This window comes from Colius striatus, chromosome 9 (assembly GCF_028858725.1).
Source record: "Colius striatus isolate bColStr4 chromosome 9, bColStr4.1.hap1, whole genome shotgun sequence".
NCBI lineage: Eukaryota > Metazoa > Chordata > Aves > Coliiformes > Coliidae > Colius > Colius striatus.
In genome coordinates this window covers 2,481,309-2,491,141 of record NC_084767.1, presented here as the reverse complement: position 1 = coordinate 2,491,141, position 9,833 = coordinate 2,481,309, and the positions used below count along the sequence as shown (strand labels likewise).

Sequence of the window (9,833 nt, the reverse complement as noted above, 5' to 3'; positions counted from 1 at the left end):
ATTGCTATTCATGCTGCATGTAAGAGAGCAAAATTCCCACTAGCAACTGTGAGGGATGCTAGGTAAGAATCCTTTAAAATAATCATTTAAAACTGAAAAGAGTAAGAGTGTGGAAAGCTCAAAAGGTTGCTTTGAGAGTTAAAGAGAAAGATTAGATCACATCTCTGTGCAATCAGAGGACGTAGAAAGCAAAAGGTTTTGCATTCTGCAGGGCTGAGAGATGCTAAATATTTGTTATATTCAGTGGCTGTAATGATAGAGGGTTGCTGTGGATGTTAATGTGGTGTTGACTGTGAATGGACCAACAGCCCAGATTTCAAGGTTTTGCAGCTTTTTTTTTTATTCCAAATTGGTTTCTTGGTTCAGAAAACTCATTTAGAAATGTGCCAGTCTCCCCATTTCTAAAATAAACCTACTTTAGGAAAAAAAATCTCAGGCAGAAACTAAATTTTCCACGAGAATAGAAGAATCCTTAGAGTACAGCTCGGTACCAGTGTATTTTAATCTATTGTTTGCTCTTTGGTTTCCCCTATTGACTCTTTTTACTATTTCTTCCAATACTTTTATTACTTTTTTTTTTTTTCCAGTTCCTTTTCTCTGTTTAATAGTTTGTTGTAAGCAGATGGTGTAAGATGATGTCTGAGAATGTCAAACTCCTCAGGTCTCTACCACCCAAATGGTGTAAGCCCAGTGCAGATGTGTGTGAGCCTTCTATGCTGTTCATGACCATTTCAGTGTCATACAGCAGACAGCATCGGGTTGCTGGACACTGCTGTCTCTGTGCCTAAGACATGTAGCATTTGAATGCAAGCTCTGATTCTGAGACTCTGACTCTGGGCAAAGCACCGAGAGCTGCGTTTCCAGCATTGATAATAGGTTGTGCTTTAGAAGCTGGCAGCTCAGCTGGAGGCATGTGAACGTCTCAAGTATGAAATGAAACATGTTTTCAAGTTATCACTAATACAGTAAGTCTCTATCTCAGCTGCCTTATCAGTAAAGTGGAGGTTAGAATAATATTTAGATAGCTTCATTTTTGGACCTTTTTTTCAGGATTATTTAGTTAATGTTGGCACTGTGAGATGCTATAAATGCCAGAGGCTTGTACCAGGGTACCATATGATTCTCCACTTTCTGAATGCAACTGTTATTTTTCTGCCACTACTCAGCCCAATTATTTTTATTTTATTTACTTCGATTCTTTGTGTTCTAGATTATGCTTCACTGGCAAGGGATCCTGGGACAGAACTGGGATGCTTTTGTTCACTGAACAAAACCTGATTCATCACTTTTCTTACATCACCACTCGGCTCTCTAGCCTCTCAGCAGAGATTGGTATGCCTTTCCTTTAGGTAAGCTGTAAATCACAGAGCAACTGGTTTATTTATTTGGAGTCAGCACTCTCCAGTGTTACAAAAGTGGGAAAAATACATGTAATCATATGAGATATGTAATTATCAGAGATACTGCAGAAATGGTTTCCTGAAGAGAGTGAAAATACATGTGAGATTGAGAAACTGGAACTAGCTGAATTGATAGAAAAAGCTTTGAAAAGCTGTGAGAATGAAAGGAAAAATGATGGTCGATGAGAAGCCAAGTGATGGGCAGAAAAAGCAGGGGAATTTCTGAGATGAGCCTACAAGTGAATCAGAGGCAGAAATGCACCCCCACTGCACTGCTATTGTGGGACCCAGTAATGCTCCCAGTTCCTGTGTCTGGGTATGTGTTGCAGCAGGAATTAAAGTTTACTTGTTCCTTTGTTTAGTGAATGGGGTAAAATTGCAAGAAGAGAACATAAAGGCTTTGGGGGCTGGTTGCCATCAGCATTACAAGGCACAGACATGAGGCACCATGTGTAGGTTTTGCAGACAGCCTTAATTTTTACATTATTTAATTTTGGTCTGACTTTATTGCAATACAACCTGCTTCTTAAGACATTCCTTTGCATGGATGAATATTTATTTGAAACAATGGCTGGTAAAAAGTGTCCAATAAGACTGCCCATGTTCTCATCCACCTTGGGCGTGCAGTGTCTTTCCATGTCAGCATATTTTGCTGCTCTGGAGAATTCTTACATGGAATTTTCTTTGTAAGCAGTTTGGGGTGTTGGCATTTGTCCATCTGCATGGACAAATCGAGCTTCCACATTATCTGAACTCTGAGAAGGTCTTTTGAAAGTTTTAATGAGATGTCACCACAGTGGCTCCCTTCAGTCCTCAGTTGCTGATCACTGAAAGTTTGGAATCTAAATGCCTCTGTTAATGAGAGATGAACAATCATTGAATTCAGAATTCTTAAGCCACCCAGTGTCCAGTGCAGGAAAGGCTTTTAGAATCCCAGAGAAGTGAAGCACAAAGTAGTGGTGCTTTTAGAGAGACGTGCCTGACAAGACAGCAGAAACATCACATACCTGGGCTGCCCGTTATAAAACCTGTGCTTTTGGGAAAGAACACGTTTCCAGAATTAAATGCTGGCTATGGTAGAATGAAATAAAGGTGGGGTTCAGTTCCTATTGTTTTCTTGCAAACTGAAAACAAAAACTTTGGTGATTTGCTATGATACTTTTGTGATGTCATTACTTCTGAAATAATACTAGATTTTCACTCGTCTCCTGTAAATACCTGTTGTGCCTACAGCTGTGAATAGATACTTGTCTCTGCTGCTTGCTGCTTCTTTTCTCAGAAGCAGCACTGAAGACAGGAGACAGGATCCTGCACAGAAGTGACTCATGACTGTTTTTTTTTTCCCCCCATGTATGGCAGGAGAAGCCAAGCAAGCCCTAGCAATGAAGCTGCAATTCTTATGCTTTGTATGACAGCTGGTTTACGCTCCATGTGACGAGAAGTGAGGTATGGCAAGTATTAGTGAACAGTGACACAGCAGAGAGTGGGCTGAGCCAGGCACAACGATGGGGTGGTTGGAGATGAGTGAAGCCATTGTTTTCACGTGTTCTCTGTAGCAGCCTAGGGTTGGGAGCAGTGAGTTTAACCCAGATACAACAAAGGAATTAGGTGGTAGTGGCATGATTAATAAAAATATGCATAAAACAAGAGCTATAAGCACTTGTCATGCAAGGACCTGTTAAGTGACAACAGAGGAAACTTTAGGAGAGACACTCGGTGGACCAGAGCTCTGTGCTTCTGGCCTTTGTCATCCTTGGAGGACTGACCAGAGCACAAAGTTCTCATGAGCAATAATCATCTGTATAGGCATATCCTTAGTTTAGCTTGTTTATTCTTTCTAAAGAGAAGAATTACTAAAGTTCAGGAATCCTTGCACAGACTGACAGCTTTAAACTAAAAGCTGTACAATAAAGAGCTTGTTATTTTAAAAAATAGCATTGAAATATGAAGCTTGTATCAATAAACTAAACTCTTCTATGGTGCCTGAGCAGAGGACCCTTGTCAGTTACGCCATTTGGTCTCCTCTCTGCTGCATTTCAGGCTAAGCAGAGCGTGGGACAAGTTGGGTCCTGTGTTAACCCCAAATACATCCACCCAAGTATACAGCAGGGAAGAGCTCTGCCAGTTTTGATAAAAGTTAACACAGACATGTTCAAACTGCCTTTTCCTTCTAGTGTTTCGAAAACCTTTGCATACTCAAAGATAATTTTACAAAACAGAATGTGGACAGACACACAAGCCTCTTATTTTAATCTCCCTACTTCATAAAGACATTGTTAATACCACATCCTCGTTAGAGTTGGAAGGAAAAAAGCAATTATTGAGTTGGCTAGCCCAACCCTTGTGAGCTACAGGATTTTCCAGTTCAGTGTATTCCCTCATTCCTCACTACAGCAAAGTTTGTCCCAAACAATGTGGCTTTCTAATTTTCCAAATACCAAGGTAGAAAAGAATTACTTCTCTTGGGTTAGTTTTTGCCTTAATGACTTGCATGCTATGGTGTGGCCATGTAACCTTTACACACTGCCTAAATGACTTTTCAGTCAAGGGCTGTGAGCACAGGCTTGTGAAGCACAAGCTCTTGCACAGGGGGCTGTTGCTGGGAGGGAACTGCCCATTGCACAGGTCTCCACTTGAAAAATGACCCTGTAGAAGAACAAAAAGTGTGGTGTTTTTTCTGGTGGATCTCACAACAGAAGTGACTACAGACTCTGCAGTTCACCTCTGGAAAAAACTACATCAACCTTGGTTGAAATTAATACTGTTATTTTATGTTCCACGAGGCCAGCAAAGAATATTATTAAAATAGCACAGCTGCCTTTCAAATATCCGCCCAGACGCTACCTCAAATTGTGCTGACCGACTTTCATGAGTCATCTGTCAGTCTGGCGTGCCACTGCCCTGGGGAGGCCTTCGCGTCCTGGCAGGACCCAAACCCTGGTGTCCCATCGAAGTATAAACTCAAACCTCTGCCTTTTCGGAGGGATGGGCGTTACAGCCCGGCGGGAACCGAGCTGCCCTGGCGCTATGGGCACAGCCCCGCTGGCTGGCAAAGAGCCCACTCCGCAGCACGCAGCCTCCCCAAGCAAACTCCTACCTCTAAAACGACCCTTTCCACCCAAACCTGCGTTTTCTACTCGAGAAGCGCGTTGTGCTTTGCCCCCCTCCCCCCGTCACGTTCGCAGCGCGGCAGCGGACACGCCGCTCCGCGGGCGCCGCGCGGCTGCTGCTCGGGGGCGGGGCGGGGCCGCGGGCGCATGCGCGGTGCGTGGCGGCGCGCGCAGGAAGCGGGGCCATGGCCGCCCGTCTGTGCGGCCGCGGGGTGTCGGCGCCCTGAGGCGGCGCGGCGCGGCGCGGCTATGGTGCCTCGAGGAGCCGCTCTGCCGCCGCCGGCCACCGAGCCGCCGCCGTCGCTCTGAGGCGCGGAACCCCGCCCGCGCCACCGCGAAGCGGGAGCAAGAAGAGAAGGAGGCAGCGGCGACAACCCCGCCAGCCCAGGTGATTCCCCCGCCCGCTGCTTCAGACGCGCGCGTGCTCCTCCTCCGCCCCTCAGGGCGTCGCGGGGGCCGCCGCGCCCTCCGCCCACTCCGGCGTGCGGGGGGCGCGCCGCCCCCGCCGCTTCGGCGCGCGGGCGCACATGGCCCGGGCGCTCCTCTGTGCGCCCCGCTGCGTACACGCGTGTGCGTGTCTCCGTGCGCGCCCGCGGTTGTGTGGTGGGGCTTCCCCGACCTTTTCTGTGCGCAGCGGCCCCTTCCCTCCTCCTCCTCCCCGCCCCCCGCCCTTTCCCTCCTCTCTCCCCTCCCTCCGCCAGCGCTGGCTTGCAGCGAGCTTTGCAGGGGGTTACTAGAGTTCAAAGGCGGTGGAGCTGCGCGGCGCCCGGGGAAGGATGCGAGGGGCTTTCTGCAGCGCCGGGGACGAATGCGGGAGTTTCGCCTGTCGGGCGGCGGGCAGGAAATAAGTCGCCGGTTGGGGTGTGTGCGTGGAGCGGGGCGGCGGGGGGAGGTGGGGGGATCGCTGAGTTTTGTACGTCTGCTTTCATGCGTATGTGTGCTCGGCCCGCCAGTGGAGCTTGCCTCAGGCCCGCAGGATGAATTGGTGGGTGCTGCAGCTGTGAGCGAGGTGGTGGCTTCGCTGTGGCGGGTGCGGTACACCCCTCTCTCTCTGGGGTCTGCCTTTCTGCTGTAAATATCCCCTAACCCTTTTTTTTTGTAGTAGCCAGGCGCTGTACGCCCTGACGGGTGAGACGCGGGGCTGTGCTGTGTGCCTGGATTCAGGTGGGGAGTGGGGGAGGCCCGATTATTCCCTCCTGGAGACGGGCCCTAAAGCATGTGGTAATGCTTATGTAAGAAGCAGTGTCTCCGTTGCGTGAAGAATAGGGCTTTTTTCTGTCTTTCCTACTTAGGTCGTGTTAGTCGTTTTTTTTGAGACCTTCTGTAGTCTTCTAAAATAAGGTTTATGATGAGAATTTTCACGGGGTTTTTTTTCTGTGATCGAGAGTAGTTCTGTGTACTGAGTTTACTTGTGACAGATGGTCGCTCTTAGAGCAATTCCCACCTTTTGGTTGAGCTACCTTTTTTGGGGGGGTGGAGGGAACCTGGTGCATAAATAATATGATTTGGAGAATAAAGTGGAAAAAAAAAAAGGTGGTTGATTTTTGTTTAATGCACGTAAGTATCAGTAAATAAGGGAGAACAGTAGAAATTATAGGCAAAAATGCCTTTTGTTTACCAGTGAAAAAGGAGTTTTTTGTAACATGAGTCATAAATGTTAGCCATTTGTGATCTCATTCGAAGTACTTATTTTTTTTTAAGTAAGTGTTACAGCATTCATTTCTTCTGCAAGGTTTAGTACAAGAGTGTCAGTTAACTTGTTTTGTGGATACTTTTAGTTTCATTTCTGTTAGGGTTTTTTGTGTGTGTAATGCATCCCTAGAGATCAAACTTAGGAGGCAAAGATTGAAATATTTTTTAATTGCTCTCTTTGATCACTTTTGTAGATTAATGAAGGTAGATTTTAAATATTTAAAAAAAACCCACTTTTTTAAGGTGAGGACTGTTAAGCTATTGCATCGTGTAACTTTGATTTACCTAATAATCTTGACTTGTTTTTGCCAGTTATCCTAAATGATGACCCTGTGCATAAGAAACCGTATGCTTTTGTTTCTTGTTCTAGTTATTATCACTATGGTACTCAGCTGCTGTTTCTTGATCTATAAAGTCATGAAAGGACTTAATTAAATCCTAAACTTACTAGCATTAGGAAGTAATTGTCTTTGTGATGACCATTATGTGGAAGGATCGTCAAAAATGTTTACAAAGCAACAGAATGCTGCTGCTTGTACGAAACACAGGGCTCATGGTGCTTATATCAGTCATAGAAGGAGCTACAGATGTTAGAGGAGATGTGAACTGAGCAATATGTCTCGGAAGAAATACGAAGGAATTCCTTCCTTTGGAGATGATGGAAAGAGATTAATATCTCACTTGAGCTCAGCAGCTGGAGCCCAGGGTGCAGATACAGAAAGGCACATGATGCCAGCAAGATGTGAATGCTTATGGGTGTGTCGTGTATAAGCCTGCTTAGTGCTAATGTTGCGCTCTCAAAAACATTCTCCAAGCTGTTAGTTAAATTTGAGATGGTATCCTCCTCTTTGCACAGACCTGTGCACAGCATCTCTTTCAGGCCTCTGGAACTCTTTGTGTAGTGATTTCCTCTCTGAATCCATTTTCAGCTCCAAATACACCTGGGAAGGCTTGATGTGGTTATAGAGTGGACAGTTCACTGTCGTTTTGCTTTGTGTTTATGTCTAGTGCCTTCAGTATGATTCAGATATTTGGGCCAGTTTTCCTGCCTTTACTTCTGTAACATTGCCTTTGATTTTTAGAGAAGCCCTGCTGCTTTGTAATTAGTTGCGTACTTGAACAATCAGAAGTAGGTACTTGTCTCATGGAGTTTTTCTGGAAAAATTTGTTGGTTGCATATCTTGGGTTTGAACGTGTTTTAAAAAGGTCTTTTCTAAGTATTTTCACCATTTATTTGATGTTTGTTGCATGAGTCTGATACTGCAGGAAGCTAAACTGTGTTACACAGACCTGGAAGCTGATGCTCTTTACTTACATGACTCAAATAGCTAAGGAAGACAGCAGCAACAATAGAAACTTCCAGCAATACTGACCTAGAGAAATCTTGAAAGTCTTCTTTTATATTTTAACTTCTTACTGGGAAGGTAACTAGTTACTGGCGTTGCAGGTTCTAAACACCGGCGGTGTCTGAAATGGCTAAAACTAAGTGAGCAATTGTGGAGGATGAAAGATATTGTCATGTAACTTCATCATGATAACACGTTTGGGTTGCAGGCTTTTTTGTGAGGTAGATGGGGTATGCCAGGCTTACTTTCATGACTGGTCTTCCTCTGATCCATCTCTCTGAGGTAGGTTGTCACAGACTGCATCATCTTGGGCTGTCTTTAATGCTCAGTGTGCAGGTCCTCTGGGTATTCTTTCCTCTGCAGAGGCGCTTTGGGATTGCTGCCCAGATTTTCTCAGAATGTGCTGATACAAATGTGGTTAAGCAGCCTTGTAGGTGTAGGCTTGCAAACATGGCTGTGATGGAAAAAAAAAGCTGAATAGCTAGTTAATAAACCAAACCTTGGGCTGGCAAGAAACTGTAGAGTCAAAAAGAATCTCGGAGCAGTTCAGTTTGTTAATTTAATCCCCCCTTTTTTTTTTTTACCTGAAGAGTTTACTGAAAGATGTTATTAATTAGGTTCCTGTCTTTCAGGTGCCTGACCAAACTCATCAAATCAGTGATCCAAAAGGCAAGCAGCCCCTTTTAGTGTGACTGGATTGGAACTGAACATATGCAGGCAGAGCGCCGATCCCATAGGAATCCCCAGAAAGGTTTTGCTGCATACCTGGTGGATTTGTTAATCTGTGTTAACTTATATTAGTTCCCGAGTTCAGTTCCCTGATCTTACCTGATCATTATGAAAAATAAAAGACACAGGATGTTTTACAGGCTGCCTATGAATAATGCACTTGCTATGTAATTGAGAGTGAAGTGGAACTGCTCGTAGTTTATCATTGTACTCCAGAAATAAATCTTTAAAGAAAACTGTAACTTCACAGCTCTGTGATATGTATCCTCGTTTCCTGAAATGATTATCTTCTCCCTCATATAAATATATTTTTAATACACCTTTAAAATGAATGCATGTTTGCTTAAGTCCCTATGAGCTGATAAGATGATGACCTAATTTATTTTGCAGGGAAAGTTGTTTTTTGAAAAGGATAGGATGTATTTGTTTGAAATGATCGAACTGAGCTATACCTCTGATCACAGTTGAGTGAGTCTTAGTCTTAGGTGAGTAGGAATTTAGGAATTCATTTGTTTTCTAGGTAGAAATAACTTCTCCAGTCACCCCAGCTCATCAACTCTACAGCAGTCCATATTATTAGACCAGATGAGGGGAGAAAAAAAAAGGAGAAAAAAAAAAAATCATTTACTCTCATTAACTTAAACAAGATTAAGAAGTCTGTTTGCTGACTGACTCTCAACTTTTAAATCAAAGGCTAAATACTCTTTGGCTATTAGTTTAAATTACTGAGCTACTGTAGTGAACTACAACTGAGTACTGTTGGAAATGCTGACTGGATTCTAATGACAGAGTTACCGTACGTGTCTGCAGCATTTCACTGCTTTATTAGTACACTTAGTATGCTCGCTGGATCTGACCTTCTCAGCAGAAATTTTTGAGTGCAGCTCTTGTTAGCCAATTTAAATTGTATGGAAGCAAGACATCTTTTGCTTTCCTTGCTGCTGACAACATAGGAAAGAGCTGTTCTGATGGGTCGGTGACTCACTCTGGAGTATGAGAGAGTTCTGAACTATTTCTTTCGGGCTACAGACTCACAAGGGTAAATTACTTTCAAAGTGCATATCTGATAAACCTATTCGTCCTGTTTTTTTCCCTTTTGTTCTCTTTGTTTTCTCCCTTTCGAGCTGATGCTATCAACATGTAAGTCACTGCAGAATGGGAATCTTCTGTACTTCAGATTCCTTCTCTCTTTACACCCAGGAAAAGGACAGGAGTTCTGGGGAGTGCATGAATGCAGCCCAGTTGATGGGTCTAATTTTAGTTTTTGAACTGTGGCACTGAACTTCTCTATCTAGCAAAGTTCACCCTATAGGAAAAGCTTTTCCTGATGATGTTTGTAGTTTCAGCAAGTATTGCTGGAAAATAATTTAAAGCAGAAACTAGACCACAAAGTCTGCTTGCTAATGGACATAGCCACAGTAAGTAGAAGCTCACAGATGTGAGGAATGGAGGTTGAAATTGTCTCTTTTGGTTTCCAGACAGTCTTGCCAATTACTTCAGGTTGTAACACCTGTAGGAGAATGAGCAACTTGTTCACAGATGTTGGGCTGAATGTT

At 44.1% G+C, this 9,833-nt stretch overlaps 1 protein-coding gene across 4 annotated transcripts in view; it reads left to right on the top strand.

The window, feature by feature from the left end:
• The first annotated feature begins 610 nt into the window (after positions 1-610).
• The window catches only part of RNF145 (ring finger protein 145), a 50,346-nt gene continuing 41,123 nt past the window's right edge, over positions 611-9,833 (top strand). Inside the window, exons 1-3 of one of the 4 annotated variants that reach the window (XM_062003007.1) lie at positions 611-965; positions 1,211-1,349; positions 2,760-2,846. The gene's annotated coding sequence lies outside the window, so the exon portion shown is untranslated. Of the gene's footprint in view, positions 966-1,210; positions 1,350-2,759; positions 2,847-4,690; positions 4,899-5,166; positions 5,372-5,648; positions 5,675-9,833 lie in introns of those variants that run through there. The other 3 variants (XM_062003005.1, XM_062003006.1, XM_062003008.1) reach the window with 3 other exon arrangements.